Below are 20,124 nucleotides of genomic sequence, written 5' to 3'. Positions count from 1 at the left end.
AGATACGAGGAACGGCTGAAGTCACTGGGTTTGTTCAGCCTGGAGAAGAGAAGACTGAGGGGAGACCTCACGGCGGCTGCAGCTTCCTCACAAGGGGAGGAGGAGGGACAGACACTGAACTCTTTCGTGACCAACGACGGAACCCGAGGGAAGGACAGGAAGATGTGCCAGGGGAGGGGCAGCTTGGACATAGGAAAAGGTTCTTCACCCAGAGGTGCTGGGCAGTGGAGCAACTCCCCAGGGAGCTGGGGCTCTGGAGCTGGAGAAGAGGAGACTGAGGGGTGACCTCAATTCATGGTGATCAGTATGGAAAGAGGCAGTGTCAGGAGGATGGAGCCAGGCTCTGCTGGTGACAACCAGTGACAGGACAAGGGGCAATGAGTCCAAACTGGAACACAGGAGGTTCCACTTAAATATGAGAAGAAACTTCTTCCTGGTGAGGGTGGCAGAGCCTGGCCCAGGCTGCCCAGGGAGGTTGTGGAGTCTCCTTCTCTGCAGACATTCCAACCCGCCTGGACACCTTCCTGTGTAACCTCAGCTGGGTGTTCCTGCTCCGGGGGGATTGCACTGGGTGAGCTTTCCAGGTCCCTTCCAACCCCTGACACTCTGTGATTCTGTGAGGTGAAGGGCAGACAGTGCCAGCCCTTGGGGTACCCTGTGTTTTGAAGGCACCACGGGAAACAGATTCTTCGTGGAGCTCTGGTGAGAACCATCCCCCGAGGAACATATTTTGGTGCTGGGGCAGGGAGGAGTGTGGACAGGCAGCCCGTCCCCTGGGTCCTCTGCCCTGCTCGTTCCCTGTACGATGGGCTCAGCACTCCTGGGCTCACAGGAGATGTCACCACCTCCAGAAGCCATCTGCTGTTCCCAAGGCCACCAGTGCAGCAAGTCAACATTTATTTGATGCAACCAGTCTGCTACAGCCAGTAATCCTGTGTAAAATCGATGAAAATTACCACTGTGCTTTATTACAATGTGCCATATAACAACCAGGCATTGACAAATTCCTCTGTTTGCCCTGTGAAATCACATTTGTGGCACTTAGATTGTGACGTTGTTGCATTGCAGAGTAAAATAAGAGAACTGGAAAAGGAGGTTGAGATTTTACAGGATGCAAAGGCGATTGCACAAGAAGTAACTACTGTTGAAGCAGACGGTGCTATGAGCTGCAGGATAATGCAGACCGGCTGCTGGCATCTATTGCTAAGGAACAAAAGGAAAAATGTGCCAAAAGTGAGTTTTTGTGTTCTCAGGTTTGTACTCTTACCACAAACCACTCTTGGAATCCCGAGGAATGGGATGGAAATATTTGGAGTGGATCCTCAGACTCCAATATTGAGTCTGAACTTGATCCTGACTTAAATGGCAGGGAGGCGGTGGGAGCACAACCCCCCATACAAATGATGCTGCAGCAGGAACAAGCAGATGAGGGGGCGGATCGCACATACTCACTCTCCGAAGGAGTTAACGGCATTTTCAGAGATCTCTCAGCAGACAAGTGGGGAAGGAATTCCGGCACAGATTTTGCCAGCTTAGGATAGTGGAGCTGTGTCTATCCATTTATTGGCAGATGAACAAGATTTCTTAAGCCCTATAGCCTATGGTGATCAGATATAACAACGATATGCTCAGCTGCAAACTGTCAGAGGTCCGGACAGGCAAGATATTATTGCACCTACGCTATATCAATGTTTGTGTGCAGCAGTTTTAACAGCATACGCTGAACCTGCTGAATCTGTGTTGTCCCGTGGAAATTGGTGCACAATGGAGGAAAGTATTGATTTAGATTGGGGTGGTGTATGTATTGATTATGGATCCGATTCGGACAGGGTAGCAGTGCCAAGTGCTACAGGTAATGCCGGCACTCTGGCAAATGCCTTGAGGGGAACTGGGGCTGTAATTTCAGGACCCTCTGTTTGGGTGGTGGAGAATGGAAATCCGGCAACACTGAGCAGAGTTACAGCACAGGTGAGTGTTGGAGCGATAAAGGACTCAGCAAAACAAGTCGATTCAATGTGAATCACGCCAAAGCCATTTATTACAGAAACAAGCCTCCTTATATATGCAACTATATTCTAATCACGCGTCCACGCTCCAAGCATGGATTCGCTAAATGAGTATCGTGGGCTGTCCGTGCGCTGGAGTCTCACTGATGATGCGCCCGATGATTCATGCCACACCAGGACCCCGCTGATCGAGGACGCCCCTCTTTCTCACAGCAGGTTCTGTTCTCAGCTTCCCAAAGCGGCCTTGAGATTCCTTTGAGCCAGACTAATTCAGCAACAGATCTTTATCCATCAAAACCCCACCACAGGCGATGAGAACACTAGTGTGGGATGACTTAGTACAAGCTGGTATCCCACCATCAGAAATAAGCGGGATCATACCATCACAAAGTTTTTGCCGCTTGTAAAAGTTTATGCTTATGCAAAAAAGCCAACCAGCCCCAGCCCCCCTGCCCACACTGCACCCCCCCTCCACCCCCCCTGCCACCCCAGTGCGAGACCAGTTTGCCTTTACCTGGCAACAAAGCCATAGACTTGCCGAGTATTGTCTCAGAGATACAAACACGGTCCCTCCGTTTGCCACCAGATGATAGTAGCTGATACAGCACTATGGTCGGGTACTGTTACTGATTGCCATGATATTGATGATCTGTTGATTGTGGCAGTGTCACAAGAAACTGAAGCAGCCGCTGAATTTTTGAAGGTGCTTTTGCAGGACAAGGGCTGGGCAATTACTCTGAAGAAAATGCAGGGCCCTTGTGCTACCGTACTATTTTTAGAAATAGTTTGGCATAGGCAGTTTAGAGAAACACCAGCTAAAGTACAGCACACAGTGCAGCAGCTTTCTTACCAGCTCCAATAAAACAATTACCTGCCTTTTTAGGATTTTTAGGGCATTGGAGAATTTTCATCCCTACATCTCCTGCGGAGGAGGAGTCCCCTTGTGAAGGGTTAATAGCAGAGCACAATAAAGTTGATTCGAGTCCCAAACCAGTAAGAAAGCAGATAATGTGACCTCTGGTGAGGTGCATGCTCAGGCTCTAAATGTGCATATAGCTTGTGGACGTGGATCAGCTTATGCTGCACACGCATGGGACACTGGTCACAATCAAACCCCTTCGCTGTTGTATACTTGTAGAACATGCTCACATCACTGTGCTGCTTGTACACAGCTGCATTTAAGAGCATGGGGAAAGGTAAAACGGGGTCAGTGGGCCTTGAATACCTGTCAGGTTGATTATATTGGCCACGTACCCCCATCTAGGGCCTGGCAATATGTATACACTTCTGTGGATACAGTGTCAGCACCAACTACAGGGGAAATGAAATTATTCCCACCAATGCATTGTGAAGTGGGACTGCAGCCTATTGATCTAGATGTAAAAATTCATACGACTCCAGAGAATGCTGTATGGTTTTGTACCCTGACCTCCTCCTATGTTACATCCTTTGCTAACATCAGATTCTCGAGCTCTTGTATGTCAGGTATCTTCAGTGAACACCTGTGTTTTATCTAGAGGAGACAGCTCTGGAACAATGTTATTGGTGTCACAGACTCACCATCCGATTGAAGTCCGATCTGAAAAAGTGCAGGCCACGACTTTCCAGTCTGTGTGGGCAGTGAGCCCACAGCAGGTTGTTAAACCCAGAGTGACACCAGCTGACGGAGCTGGAGCAGCAGCGTGTGTATTACTGGAAGGTGACATCATCTCACATCTTTGGAACTAATGCGGCAAGTGAAACCATCTACTGATAATGCCTGGCTGAATAGCTCGTGTAACTCCTTGGCAAGATGAATGGGACACCTGATTATTGCAGAAATATGTTTTTTCCTTTTTCTGTATGTGTTTATTGTGTGCCCCTGTAAATTGCTCTGTGCTACACCTCACAAGCACAAATGAACAACGCTGGCTTCGTTGGCCCCAGCAGAAGCAAGAACCTGAGCGAGGGGGTGGAATATATGGGGAGATAGCGAAAGATTTGGCAAGGTGATTAGTTAAATGTAAATACACTCCAGTGACTTGCACCTGCCTGTAGAAAGGGATCACACAGACACTTTTAAATTAGCCAGTGTGACACGCTGCGTGTAAAACATCTCCATCTACAGACACGCTCACCCATCCTGTGCGGCACTCAGAACCTCCTCATCCACCACAGCTCAGGCGGGAACAAAACGAATCCTCCTGCTTTCCCCACACCGAGAGCAGCCAGTTTTCCCTGCAAGCACAACAGCAGCTCGTGCGCTGCATCTCCCAACCACGCTCGGTACCGCAGAAGCTTCGGCAGCGCTAACCAGGACAGTCTGTACTGTGCAAGTGATGAGCTCGGTCTCAGCACAAGGGCCGGGACGGCTGCAGCGCACAGGGAGAGCGTTGTAGCTGTTTCTCCTGGAAGGCAGGGCTGCAGGAAAGGAAATAAATTAGTTTTTCAGGAACAAGAAGAACACATTCCAATCACCAGGGAAAATCTGGAACAAAACACTAAAACCCCAGGTTTTGCAGGGAGCTGGAAAAAACACCTAAAACCTGTCCCCGGACTCTTCCCTTTTCCGTCTCGCAGACAATTTCCTCACTCATCGACAAGGGCACGTGAACACTCCAGGGGTCTGTCTGTCTACTGCGGGTAAACACAAACACCACCTTTTCAGCTGGTCCATATATCCCCAGATAGAAGCAAATGAACTCAAACGCTGTCGCCTGCCAAGAGCTTTGTCACCTCAAACATTATCTGCAGGGCCCGCTGGACAACTGCAGAGCGGGCGACTCACCCATCCTGGGCCACAACCTCGGCTGCCTGGAACGTTCACGGCTCTCTCAGAAATCTGAGCAGGAGTCAAAACCATTCTGGTTCGAGAGCAAGACCAGCTCGAGCTCGTTTCCTTTTGCATTCTCACACCTGGAAGCTCAATCATAAAGGCTCCACGGGTCCACACCAACGGAGCTCTCCCAACAGGCACTTCCAGTCATTCATGCCCAAGCCAACACGTCACTGGAACCTGGCTACGCATTTTCAAACAATGTCCTTCTGGAGTCCAACCGATGCTGGGGTCGATTTTCTCCTTCAGAAACCCACAAAAATCCAAGCAATACAAGACGTGCTCCTCTCTGCTCCAACAGCTCTCAACCTCCTGCACTTCAGCTTTCATGGCATTGCAGAAATAACAGAACAAACCCCAACGCAAAAGATTCAAGCAGAGCACCCTCCTTAAAAAGCAAATCCCAACACAAGTGCTCATTGCAATCAAAGGAAGCTGGGACACCACCCTTCAAACGCTCTGGGTGTGCAGCCTGGACGAGACGGTGTCTGCGGTTCAGCAACATCCACGCTCGTCACGACCGGCTGGTGCCGTCACCCCCAAATCTCCGCAGCAGCTTTTGTTAACACCGGTTAACAGCTTTGGGTACCCAGAGCTGCCTTCAGCTCATGTGAAAGCGTCTCCTCGTAACGCCCAGTGTGAGCCCAAGAACGACGCCTCCCTAACGCACACACTGAGGAACCTCAAACAGTGCCCCCTTCTCCATGGGCTGCGTCACAGCCTGTGACAGAAAGGGGATTCCACAGCCTGGAAAAGCTGCACAAGGAACTGGAGATTCCTGGGTCTCAGAGTAATTCTAGAGCTCAAGTGGTGACAGACATCAGCTCCAGCTCAGATAATACATGCCAACACCCATCACTGACCCAAGAAGGCAGCTCCTCCCGTCCTGCCCAATGGCTTCAAACCCAACACACTTTGTCCCTCCAACAGGACGCAGCTTATTTCTCTGTCTTCCTTGAGATGAACTAGAGATAACTGAAAAAGTCTCTGTCCCGGCTCTGAAAAAAACCCCAGCCCGAAGATCCCAACTCTCCTTAAAGACGCAGCATGACGCTAATGGAATAGTTTCATTGACCAGTCTGGGTGTCAGTCAAGCTCTGCCCCATCCATCCCCTCTTCCCAGCTCCTCACACCCGCGGGCAGAGCTCAGACCTTGGCTCTCAGACACCAACAACTAAAAACTTTAACTCTGTCCCTGGTGTTCCTCTTGTTCTCAAACTGAATCCGAACAATGACTGTGCCAGCTATGAAAAAGAAAGGCTTCTAACTACATGGAGAAAATTGACTCACTTTCCAGGCGTCTCACCTACACAAACCAGATTCTAAAGGCTGATGCACTTCCCCGGGCACAAACCAGCCACGTAGCCAAAGCATGAAAACTCTGCCCCATTGCTGCCATGGTTGTTACCTGAAAACGATTCACCTGTGCTGCTGGTGCTCAAGGGGGACAGAACACAGAACAGCATCCACCACCTCTGACTATTTCTTGGAGCTTAATCCAGCAACAACCACAATTCTCAGCTGCCCAGTGCTTTACATGGAAATGCAAATGCAACAGGCAGTGCTAGAATCTGGATCACAGACATTTTGGGGTTCTTTGAGCTTGCTTTCACAAGCAGAGCAGAATTGGCTCCAACTAAAGTGGTATCTCCCCTCTTTGGCTAAATATCTAGTTTGAGTTAGCCAGGGGCACAGGAATTCCTTTGACTCGCTTTCTGCAGAGCAGAGAGACTCAAATGAAATGACGTATGAAAACAGCCTTGAAAAGCTTCCAAGACCAGTGTGTGCCTGGAGCCCCCCGTGCTCTGCCTTGGCCTACACCACGTCGGTCCCTGGATGAGGAGGAAAAGCCTTCTGACCTTTTGCATACAGCCCAAACAAAATAACAACTACCTGAGACACTTGGACCAAGACTCAACATCAAAAATGAATGCTTCTTGCAGGGTAAAAGTGCACAGCAATTAAAGACTTGCTAAACAGACCCGTCATTCTCAGAAATAAACAACCCCCAAGGCTCAACAAGCCAGCCAGGGTTACTGCTCTAAATCCAAGCGCAGCTGCACCCACCTGAGTCAACACGGACACAGTCACCTCCCTTGTCCCACACGAAGCTGCACAGGCCACGTGCTGCTCCAACAGGAACGTGCTGGGGACACCCGGGTTTCCCATGGCGGCCTCTGCGCTGCCACCTGCACAAGCACCAACAGGCCGGCAGCTGTGGGCTCAGCTCCGGGGGTTCCCAGGACCGGGGCTCACTCGGGACTCTCGGCAGCACCAACTGGCTGAAAACTCTCTGGAAATGGAAATTTCACTCAGCGGAAGGCCGTGCTCACTGCTAGAAAACTCTCGGTAGCAATAAGCTACGCTGCTTGCTGAAGTCTTCCCACAACAGTAAAGCTCCAAGTCGAACCACAGCCCTGGGCCAAGTCCCATTCTCCCAAGCAGCCTCAGCACCAAGAGCCCGGCTGTGCCCAGAGCCTCGGCTGACACAGGGATCGCACAGACACTTTTACAGGCAGCGTGTGACACTAGATAATTTAAAACATCTCCATCTACAGACACACTCACCCGTCCTGCGTGGCACTCAGAACCTCCTCATCCACCACAGCTCAGGCGGGAACAAAACGAATCCTCCTGCTTTCCCCACACTGAGAGCAGCCAGTTTTCCCTGCAAGCACAACAGCAGCTCGTGCGCTGCATCTCCCAACCACGCTCGGTACCGCAGAAGCTTCGGCAGCGCTAACCAGGACAGTCTGTACTGTGCAAGTGATGAGCTCGGTCTCAGCACAAGGGCCGGGACGGCTGCAGCACACAGGGAGAGCGTTGTAGCTGTTTCTCCTGGAAGGCAGGGCTGCAGGAAAGGAAATAAATTAGTTTTTCAGGAACAAGAACACATTCAAATCACCAGGGAAAACCTGGAACAAAACACTGTATGGGGATATAGCGGAAGATTTGGCGAGGTCATTAGTTAAATGTAAATACGCTCAAGTGACTTGCACATGTCTGTAGAAAAAGCACATACATCACACTAACTGTTCTACTGACCCTGTGTGCTTGATGAGCAGAACCTCTGTGTCAGATAACACAGGACTGTGAGAAACTCTGGGCACCTTATCACTGTGTCTGAGATTCCTGCTTTGTTGTGAGACAGAGCGGGAGGCTGCGCCTGCCTGAAGCCGTGAAATACAGGCGAGCTCAGCAGGCCCAGTGACCTTCCAGCAGGGCTGGACTGACCAGCGCCTGCATCCCCGCTGCTGTCACCTCTGCTGGGAGCTCAGGTGCGGCTTCGGAGATCCCCCAGAAGACAGGGAACTACAATAAAACTTGCTCTTTGCAATTACATTCATGGCCTCTGGCTCTTCTTGTGACGTGCCTGCGTATCCGTACAAAATGTCCTCTTGGGGTCCAACTGATCCAAGTCTTCTCTCCTTCAGAAACCCACAAAAATCCAAGCAATACAAGATGTGCTCCTCTCTGCTCCAACAGCTCTCAACCTCCTGCACTTCAGCTTTCATGGCATTGCAGAAATAACAGAACAAACCCCAATGCAAAAGATTCAAGCAGAGCACCCTCCTTAAAAAGCAAATCCCAACACAAGTGCTCATTGCAATCAAAGGAAGCTGGGACACCGCCCTTCAAACGCTCTGGGTGTGCAGCCTGGACGAGACGGTGTCTGCGGTTCAGTAACATCCACGCTCGTCACGACCGGCTGGTGCTGTCACCCCCAAATCTCGGCAGCAGCGTTTGTTAACACCGGTTAACAGCTTTGGGTACCCAGAGCTGCCTTCAGCTCATGTGAAGGCGTCTCCTCGTAACGCCCAGTGTGAGCCCAAGAACGACGCCTCCCTAACGCACACACTGAGGAACCTCAAACAGTGCCCCCTTCTCCATGGGCTGCGTCACAGCCTGTGACAGAAAGGGGATTCCACAGCCTGGAAAAGCTGCACAAGGAACTGGAGATTCCTGGGTCTCAGAGTAATTCTAGAGCTCAAGTGGTGACAGACATCAGCTCCAGCTCAGATAATACATGCCAACACCCATCACTGACCCAAGAAGGCAGCTCCTCCCGCCCTGCCCAACAGCTTCAAACCCAACACACTTTGTCCCTCCAACAGGACGCAGCTTATTGATTTCTAACAGCATTCATCTCTGTCTTCCTCGAGATGAACTAGACATGCATTACACAAGCAACCAAGTCCCCGCCTGGAAGCAGCGGGGCCTTTGCCTTCTCTTTTCCACCCCACTTTGCAGGAGAAGGAAAACAAACGGCAGCAGAGACGCTGAGAAATTCAACCACCAAATGGAGAGGGAAGCTTTGAGAGCGGGAAAACTTACCCGTAAAATGGAGAGAGCTATGTTGAATGAATAACACTGAAAATGAATCCTTCTTGTCAGGGTAAAAGTGCACAGCAATTAAAGACCTGCTGAACAGACCCCTGTCATTCTCAGAAATAAAAACCCCCAAGGCTCAGCCAGCCAGGGTTACTGCTCTAAATCCAAGCGCAGCTGCACCGACCTGAGTCGACATGGACACAGTCGCCTCCCTTGTCCCACACGAAGCTGCACAGGCCACGTGCTGCTCCAACAGGAACGTGCTGGGGACACCCGGGTTTCCCATGGCGGCCTCTGCGCTGCCACCTGCACAAGCACCAACAGGCCGGCAGCTGTGGGCTCAGCTCCGGCGGGTCCCGGGACCGGGGGCTCCAAGGGCCTGTTCGCACACGGACCTTTGTGCGCGCGCCCCGGCCGCGGGCGCTTCTCCCGCCCCCACCCCGGACCCGCCGCTCGCCAACCCGGACCCGCCGCTCGCCCCCCCGGACCCGCCGCTCGCCAACCCGGACCCGCCGCTCGCCAACCCGGACCCGCCGCTCGGCCCCCCCGGACCCGCCGCTCGGCCCCCCCGGACCCGCCGCTCGCCCCCCCGGACCCGCCGCTCGCCCCCCCCGGACCCGCCGCTCGCCCCCCCGGACCCGCCGCTCGCCCCCCCCGGACCCGCCGCTCGCCCCCCCCGGACCCGCCGCTCGCCCCCCCCGGACCCGCCGCTCGCCCCCCCGGACCCGCCGCTCGCCCCCCCGGACCCGCCGCTCGGCCCCCCCCGGACCCGCCGCTCGCCCACCCCGGACCCGCCGCTCGCCCCCCCGGACCCGCTCAGGAGCCTCCGCTCGGCCCAGCGCTGCAGCCGGAAATTGCGTCACCGGGACGGGCGAGGCGAGCCGCGCTGCCGGCAGGACCCCGCCAGAGCTGTCCGAATATTCGCCTGACTCGCCACGTTTTTATACGAAATCTGATTGAGCTGAACCGTTATTAAAATAAAAAAGTCTCTGGGTAGCCGTGCCGTCATGGTGGCTCAGTGCAGTGGAAAATCCACTGAACTGAAGATCAGCCTCGGCTCTCAAATAAACTCCTCCCTCCCCGCTCCGCAGCCGCTGAACCCGCAGCACAAAGTGCGATCGGCACGTCCCGCGGTCACACGGTGTCCGCGCTCGCTCGTCACCTCACTCGCTGGCTGCAGCAGCACTAAGGGCCTGTGGATTCCACACCTGGAGTGTTCTGTCCTGTCACAGAGGAACAGTCTTGGCTGCTGAGAACAGGTTCCATTTTAAAGTCGCTGAAGAGAAGTTTCCGCTTCCTGGAATCTCAAAACAGCAGCAGCTCTAACGAACGTGACAGACCATGGGCCACGTGCATTTCTCAGTGTCTGTCCTGATCGGTTTTATCTGGTCATTATTAATGCCAGAAAGAGGTGGAAAGATAAAGACAACGGGTTGTGCTTCACAGAATTACATCATTTTTGCCAAATAAAGAACTGAAATAAATTTTTCTATGGATAAACAACGTTTAATCCAATTCCTTAATTGTATTCCTTAAACACGTGTTCATTAGAGCATAAGCAAAACAGCCCAACACTCACACCTTTAAACAATAAGGGGTGTGCTTAAATACAGTGAGGTGTTACATATTCATAATGACCCCAGGAATGCCTCTACATATGGTGAAGCACGTGAAGCATCCAACCCCAAAACTTAACTCTACCCCTAAGACAACTCCGGAACCCCTAACACTAACCCTAATCCAACCATTACCTTAAACCAAATCCTAAAACTTAAGCCTAAATGTAAACCTAAATACTAATCCTAAATCTAATCCTAAAATTTAAGACAAACCCCTAACTCTAACCCTAAGACCCCTTCCTTACTGGGCGAATGATGGGCGTGGTGTTATGAGGTAATTTGTGTCTCAGAAGCTCATAATCCAGTAAAAAGCCTGTGGCTGAGGAGGGGACCATGGGGTCAGTTCTGGCTCTGGAGGTGACAGACCAGCAGCAGGGACATGGCTGGGAAAGAACCTCTGCACTAGGACAGGCCCTGTCCACGAAGAGGACTTGGAGATGGGCTGTCATGTCCATTCTGCCTGAGCACGTGGCAGGACAGCAGCTGGTACATGGTCATGTCTACCAGAGAAGCTGAAAGGCACTCATGGGTTTTACAAGATCACGGTGAGGTTACTTCTGTGTGGTGAGGTGAAAGACCACAAGAAGCCTGACAGGTTGGGTTCCCTGCTTGAAGGGCAGTTTATGAGATGGTCAAGCTTTCCATGGTAGTGGGAAAATGCAGGAGAGGGAGAAAAAAAGGCAAGAAGAGCAACTTGGAAGATAGAGACCGGATATCAGGAGGAAGAAATGTCACTGGAAGGGCACCTGTCATCACAGCCTCCAACGAATCCCTGGGGAGCCTTTGTCAGTAACAGGCCTCAGTGGGGCCCATTAATGCTTCAAGGAGCTTTGAAGTTTTGTTTCTGACTTTGCCTCCTTGAGAGCTTTGTTTGTTCTCAGTACCTGAGGTTCATGGACTCAGCCTCAAATGCAGCATGAGCTCACTAAAATGCCCCAAGCTCTCACAAGCCATGTCTCCTGCATAATTTTCTTCAAGCTCTACAAAGCTTGTAGAGTTAATTAGAGAGGTTTCAGGAGAGCAGATAAAGAGGACACTTTGAATGAGCACTTTGAAGATGTGATAGAAGAATTCTCCAATGGATACTGATGCAGAGTGTCTCCTGAGGAGGTGTGGACAGACAGGAAAAGCAGATTCAACTCCAGCAGATCCCCACCACGGATGACCTGTGTCCATCAGTGCCAGCCCCTCTCCTCAGACCAGAACAAGAGTCCTGCTCCAGCAACAGAGCAGCCTGACCCAAATGAGTGTCTGCAGAAAGAGGTTTCTCTTCCTCCTGGATTCCTCCCTGCAGGCACAGAAATGCTCCCTTGCTCTTCTCCAGGGACATCCCTTTCCCCAGGTGAGGGTGTCCAGCCTGGCCTGGCCGGCTGGTCCTGGTTCCCTCCCTGTGCTCCCACAGGGCCCTGAGCTGGCGATGCTGCTCTGCAGAGCGAGGGGCTGTGGTGCCCTGGGGCCATGGGTGACTCTGCTCTGGCCACGCTGGTTGGGCTGGGAAACAGACCCAGCTGGATGAGGATCACTGCTGCTGAGCCCTTTCCATCTTCCCAGCTGGCTCAGGAGCCGAGGACAAGGCTGGGCAGGACCATGGGGTGTCTCTCATGGCACAAAGGGCAGGGGAGGGCTGAACCAAGATGGTGTCCTGAAACATTCTCCAGTCTGACATCTTTTGGCATCCTGGCTCCTCACAGCCTGTCCTGGCATTGAAGGGCCCTTGTTACCCTGTGCCCTCCTCAGGTTCACCTCTTCCTCTGGGACACCTTGCATGATCACTCCTTTCACCAGGACTGTTTTGTTTAACCCAGCAGGCAGCTGAACATCACACACAGCCCTTCTCTTACTCCCTCCAGCCCAGTGGGATGGGAGAGGGAATCAGGAAAGAAACAAACATCTTGGGTTAAAATGAAGACAGTTTAATGAGACAGAAAGGCAAAACAATAGCAACAATAGCAACAATAGCAACAATAGCAACAATAGCAACAATAGCAACAATAGCAACAATAGCAACAATAGCAACAATAGCAACAATAGCAACAATAGCAACAATAGCAACAATAGCTACAATAGCTACAACAGCTACAACAGCTACAACAGCTACAACAGCTACAACAGCTACAACAGCTACAACAGCTACAACAAATATAATATAATAATGATAAGAAATAAAATAATTATAGTAATAGTAATTATAATAATAATAATGGCAGTAGTAATAGTAGCAATTACAAAAATGGTAATAATAATAACAGGAGATATAAACCAAGTCACGCACAATGCAATTGCTCACAACCCATTGAGTGACACCCAGCCAGATCCCAAACAGCAGTCCCCCAGATAACTTTTCTCTAGTTTACATACCAAGCATGACATCATATGGTGTGGAACATCCCTTTGGCCACTTGGGCCAGCTGTCCTGCCTGTGCCCCTCCCACCTTCTTGTGCATCTCCAGCCTCCTTGATGAAAAGTCCTTGGTTTGGTATAAACATGGCTTAGCAACAACCAAACATCCCTGTGCTATCAACATTCTTCTCAGATTAAATCCAACACACTGCACTCTACCAGCTACTAGGAAGAAAATTAACTCTCTCCCAGCTGAAACCAGGACAGTGCCCCCCCCCTTATTCTGTACCATCTGTGTTGTGCCCGGGTCCCACACTCTCCAATACATTCCAGTTAATCAACAGCACTTTTCCTCTCTCTGGATATACACACAGATCTCATTCCTCAGCCTATAGGCCACGCCTCTAAAATGTCCAATGAGTTCATGTGGTCCATGGCTTTGGGCTCCAGGGGTCATAAGAGTCTTTCAGGACAGGAGGGATGGTCTTTGCTGCTGGACTGTTGTGTCCTGTGTCCAGAGCTCGTAGCTGGTGTATCTGTCACAGCCAGGGACAGTGTGTGAGTCTGGGTGGGCAGCGAGTGGCACCTCAGGGAGATCCTCTGACAGTGCCTGGCAGCTCCACTCCTCTCCAGGATGCATCTGCCACTGCTGGTGGGACAGCGCCAGGCAGATCAGTCACAGACGTGTCCCTGTCTTTTGGGATGTGTGCGACCAAGAAGGGAGCTCTTCATCCAGGCCTTGGAACCTGACGAATCCCCCTGGGACCCTGAGCTAAACCCCAACCCGAACCACTTCCACTAACACCACTCCCTAAGCCCTAACCCTAACACTTATCCATCCCTTACCCTAACCCTAATCCTAACCCCTGCTCTTAAAACTTACCCTACACCTATCATTCACCTAAAACTAACCTTAACATTAACCCAACCACCACCCTAACCCTACCTCTTAGCCCAAAATCTAACCTAAACCAAAACCCCCATAATCCTAACACTAACCCTAACCCTAGCCTTACCCAAACTCTTACCTGAAATATCACCCTAATGTTACCTCTAACCCTAACCCATAACCCTAGCCTAACCCTAAAACTAACCCTAACCCATCATACTAACACCAGCCTTAAACCAAACACTAAACCAAGCCCTAACCCTAAATCCTAACCTGCAACTCTTACGACCGACTCTAACCCTAAACTAACCCTAATTCAAACCCTAACCCATTAACCTAACCCTAAAGCTATCCCAACCCCCAACGCCTAAACCTAACCCCTTACACTAATCCTAACGACTTACACTAACACTACCCCCTAACCACTAACCAGAATTGCAACCCTTAAAGCCAACCCCAACCTCCATCTCTAATATAAATCTAAAACCTAACTCTGACCATTCCACTATCACTACGGCCTAACACTAACCCTAACCCTAATGCTAACCCCATCCCTAACTCTAACCTAAAGCTAAAGCTAAAACGTAATCCTAACTCTAACCCAAAACATAAAACTAACCCCTAACGCTAACTCCAAGCCTACATTCTAACCCTCTTCTAAACCTAATCTAACTCTAATACTTACCCATAATCCTAACTCTAACCCTAACCCTAGTGCTACCCTTCAACCCTAATATTAAAACCTAACCCTAACTGCTTACACTAACATTATTCCCTAACTCCGAAACCTAATCCTTAGCCCTAAGACTAACTATATCCTAATACTAATCTAATCCTAACTGTAAACCTCATCCAAACCCCTAACCATAAGTGTAACTGTAAACACCATCATCTAACTCTAATCTAACCCTAACCCTAAATCTAATCTGAAACTTAACCCTAACTCAAACCCTAAATCCTAAAACTAACCCCTAACCTTAACCACTTCCACTGACACAACTCCCTGGCCCCTAAACCTAACCCTAACTGTAAATCTAAAACTAACCACTAACCCTAACTCTAACCTGAACACTAACCAAACCCTAAATGTAAATCCAAACTACACCCTAACCCCGAAACGTAACACTATTCCAACCCATACCCTAACCTTAATCCTAACCCCTACCACTAATTCTAACTGTGAATCTAAAACTGAGCCCTAACCCTGACTCTAACTCTAACGGTAACCCTAAACTGTAACCCCAATACTAAACTCTAACCCTAACCTAACACTAACTCTATCACTAACCTAACCTTAATGGTAAGCCGTAACTAACCTAACCTAACCTAATGCTAATTCTAACCTGAAATCTACACCTAACCCCTAAATTCACCTCTAACCCAAACCTTAAAGCTAAACATAACCCTAATCTAATCCCAGCCCCATTCATATCCCTAGCCCATGAACCCAGCCACCAACCGTAAGCACTTAGACTAAAATTAACACTAACCCAACCCCAATATCTAACCCTAACCATTAACTCAACCTCTAAGCCTAACCCTAAAGCCTAACCTAAACCTATCTCTAATCTAATGCTAAATCCTAACCCATCATTCTAACTATAACCCTAAACTCCTGTCCCAAAAATAACACTAACACTACCTCTAACCCTAACCCAGTGTCCTAGCCCTAACCCTTCAATATAAATCTAAAACCTAAAACTGACCATTCAAATAACAAAACTCCCTAAGCCATAACCCTAACACTTATCCATCCCTTACCCTAACAATAATCCTAACCACTAAACCTAAAACTTACCCTACACCTATCATTCACCTAACCATAACATTCACCCAAACACCACCCTAACCCTACCTCTTGCACAAAATCTAACCTAAACCAAACGCCCTCAACCCGAAAACTAACCCTAGTATAACCCAAAACCTAAACCTAACCCTATCCCTACCTCTAACCTTAACCACTTACACTAAAACTAACCCTAACTCTACCCTTACCCTAACTCGAACCACTGAAATCTTACCCTAATGCAACCTCTAACCCCAACCCATAACCATAGCCTAACCCTAAAACTAACCCTAACCCATCATACTAACACCAGCTTTAAACCAAACACTACACTAAACCAAGCCCTAACCCTAAATCCTAACCTGCAGCCTTTACGACTGACTCTAACCCTAAACTAACCCTAATTCAAACCCTTACCCATTAACCTAACCCTAAAGCTATCCTGACCCCTAACCCCTAAACCTAACCCCTTACACTAATCCTAACGACTTATGCTAACACTACCCCCTAACCACTAACCAGAATTGCAACCCTTAATGCCAACCCCAACTTCCATCTCCAATATAAATCTAAAACCTAACTCTGACCATTCCACTATCACTACGGCCTAACACTAACCCTAACCCTAATGCTAACCCCATCCCTAACTCTAACCTAAAGCTAAAGCTAAAACGTAATCCTAACTCTAACCCAAAACATAAAACTAACCCCTAAGACTAACTCCAACCCTACGTTCTAACCCTCTTCTAAACCTAATCTAACTCTAATACTTACCCCATAATCCTAACTCTAACCCTAGTCCTACCCTTCAACCCTAATATTAAAACCTAACCCTAACTGCTTACACTAACACTATTCCCTAACTCTGAAACCTAATCCTTAGCCCTAACACTAACTATAACCTAACACTAATCTAATCCTAACTGTAAACCTCATCCAAACCCCTAACCATAAGTGTAACTGTAAACACCATCATCTAACTCTAATCTAACCCTAACCCTAAATCTAATCTGAAACTTAACCCTAACTCAAACCCTAAATCCTAAAACTAACCCCTAACCTTAACCACTTCCACTGACACAACTCCCTGGCCCCTAAACCTAACCCTAACTGTAAATCTAAAACTAACCACTAACCCTAACTCTAACCTGAACACTAACCAAACCCAAAATGTAAATCCAAACCCTAATCCTAAATCTAACCCTAGTACCTAAATCTACTCCTAACCACTTCCACTACTCTGTAACCCCAGCCCGTAACACTAACGCAAGACTTACCAAAAGCCTAATCCTTATCCTAAACCCTAACCCTGAATCTAATCTGACCCCCAAACACCTGTCCCAAAACCTAACTCTGTCCCCTAATCCCAAACCCTAACTGCAACCCTAACCCATCATTCGAACCTTAACCCTATCCCCACCCCTAACCCTTACAGTAATCCTAACCACTTATAATAACGCTAGTCCCTAACCCCTAACCCTAAATAAACCCCTACCACCAACCCTAACACTAACCTAAAACTAATCTAACTGTAACCCCAAGGCCTTACCCTAATTCTAACCCTAACACTAACTCCTAAGCCTAACCCTAACAGTAAGCCTAACCCTAACCTGAAAACTAACCCCTAACCCTAACTCAAATGCCTAACCCCAAGCACTAACCATAGGCCCTTATCCCTAAACCTTACCTGTACTCTAATCCTGACCCTGACTCGAACTCTATTCCCTAACCCGAATTTAAAGCTAACTCTAAACCTTATCCAACACTAACCCTTATCTAAATGATAACTCTAGTGCTAACCCTAACTCTAAATGCAATCCTAACTCTTAAACCTAACTTAACCCTTAAACTAAGCCCTAACTTGTACCCTAACACTAACCTTAACTGTAATTCTTAAACCTAACTCCAAGTCTAACCCTAAACATCTAACGCTAACTCTACCCCTAACCAAAACCGTAACACCAGACCCTAACTCTAACCCTTCCCCCAACTGGTAATGCCAACTCTAACCCTAACCATCATCTAACCCTAGCTGAAACCCTAACCCTAACTGAAAACTGCTAACCCTAACCCTATCCCTGACTATAATAGTAACTCATTCCCTAATCACTAACCCTTCCCCTAACCCATAAAAGTAACCCCTAACCATAACCACATATATGAACATCCATTGCTAAACCTCAACCCTGATCCTAACCTCTAAACCATAACTCTAACCCTAACCTATTCTCTACCCCCATCCCCAAACCCTAACCCTATTCACAACCTAATCCTAACTGTAAGCCTACCCCCTAAAACCTATCCCTAAAAAAAATCTAACCATGATGCTTAACCCATACCCTCACTCTAATCCTAAATCAAAGCCTGAGTCTAAGCCTAAACTCAAACCCTAACCCTACCTCTAACTTTAATCATAAACCTAAATCTAAATCTAAACTTAACCCTAACCCTATCCCTGTCCCTAACCCATAAACCTAACCACTTCAACTGACCCTAACACTACACCCTAACCGTGAAACCTAACACTATTCCAACCCTTACCCTAACCTTAATCCTAACACCTACCAATAATTCTAACCATAAATCTAAAACTGAGCCCTAACCCTGACTCTAACCCTAACAGAAAACCTAAACCTAACCCCAACCCTAAACTATAACCCTAAACTAACACTAACCCTATCACTAACCTAACCTTAATGGTAAGCCAAAACTAACCTAACCTAACCCTAACCCAGACCCAACACTAACCCTAATTCTAACCTGAAATCTAAGCCTAACCCCTAAATTTACTCTAAATGAAACCTTAAAACTAAACATAACCCTAATCTAATCCTAGCCCCATTTCTATCTCTAGCTCCTGAACCCAGCCGCCAACCATAAGCACTTATACTAAAATTAACACTAACCCAACCCTAATATCTAACCCTAACCATTAACTCAACCTTCTAAGATAAACTTTAACCCTAAACCCCTATCCCAAAAATAACACTAACACTACCTCTAACCCTAACCCAGTGTCCTATCCCTAACCCTTCAATAGAAATCTAAAACCTAAAACTGACCATCCAAATAACAAAACTCCTAACCCCAACATCTAACTCTAATCCAATCCTTACCCCAACCCTAATCCTAATCCCTATCTTTAATTCAAATCTTAACTCTAAGTCGAAAATCTAAGCCTAAATCTAAACATTTTCAAAATTATAATGGTAACCCCTAAGCTGACCTCTAACCCTTACCGCTAACTCTAATTCTAACTCTAACCCCTAACACTCACCCCTAACCTAAACCTAAGTATAACTGTAATACTTACAAATAGTGCTAAACTTAACCATATTCCTACCCTTTCCCCCTAAACATGAAGTCTAACTGCTTATTCTAACACTATTCCCTAACCCCTAACCTTAATCCTTACTCCTAACAGTAACCCTAATACTAACCTTTACCACTAACCACATCCCTACCCATAAACCCTAAACCTAATCCTAATCAAACCCTAATAATAACCCTAACACTACCCCTAACACCTATCTCTAAATCTAACCCTCTAATGTTAGTCCAATCACTTACTGTAATCCTAAAGCAAAGGCTAAATCTAAGACCAACCTCTAACCCTAACTCTAAAACTAATTCAATGCCCTAACCCTGATTCTAGCCCTAAAACTTAATCTAACCTTACCCCTAAATCTAACCCCAAAACTTAACTCTACCCCTAGACAACTCCGGAACCCCTAACATTAACCCTAATCCAACCATTACCCTAAACCAAATCCTAAAATTTAAGCCTAAATGTAAACCTAAATACTAATCCTAAATCTAATCCTAAAATTTAAGACAAACCCCTAACTCTAACCCTAAGACTAACATCACATAAATAGAAATCCAAACCCTAACCTAGCAATACCCCCAACCCAAAATCTAACGCTAACATCAAACCCTAACTCTAACCTTTCTCCCTAACTGGTAATGCTACCCAATAACTGACTCTAATCTAACCCTAAGAGGAACTATAACCCTAAACCTAAGTCCTAACCACTTATCCTAGCCATAATCTTATCCTTCAATCTAACCCTAATTCTTCTCCCTAATACCTAAGCCTAACACCAACCCTCTAAAGCTGACTCTAAAGCTCAGCCCTAAACCTTAACCATTACCCTAGCCAGTAACCATCATTCTAAACCTCACCCTTACTCGAGCAATAACCCCTAAACCCTGAAACTAACCCTACCTAACCCTAACCAGTTCCACTAACTGTAACACTGCTCCCTAACACAAACCGAACACTTATGATAACTCTAATGCTGACCCCTAACGCTAACTATGACCTTAATGGTAA

At 48.1% G+C, this 20,124-nt stretch overlaps 1 long non-coding RNA gene across 1 annotated transcript; it reads right to left on the bottom strand.

The window, feature by feature from the left end:
• Positions 1-1,044: 1,044 nt before the first annotated feature.
• On the bottom strand, positions 1,045-9,999 carry LOC309452982. The gene is made up of 8 exons (XR_014186668.1): positions 9,945-9,999; positions 9,338-9,605; positions 9,157-9,242; positions 7,390-7,672; positions 6,889-7,114; positions 4,124-4,406; positions 1,453-1,598; positions 1,045-1,083 (listed from the first exon to the last, which is right to left on the bottom strand). It is a non-coding gene; the product is annotated as an uncharacterized lncRNA (long non-coding RNA).
• Positions 10,000-20,124: the final 10,125 nt, after the last annotated feature.

This window comes from Streptopelia decaocto (genome assembly GCF_964273445.1).
Source record: "Streptopelia decaocto genome assembly, contig: HAP1_SCAFFOLD_2077, whole genome shotgun sequence".
NCBI lineage: Eukaryota > Metazoa > Chordata > Aves > Columbiformes > Columbidae > Streptopelia > Streptopelia decaocto.
This window is presented reverse-complemented; position numbering and strand designations above follow the sequence as displayed.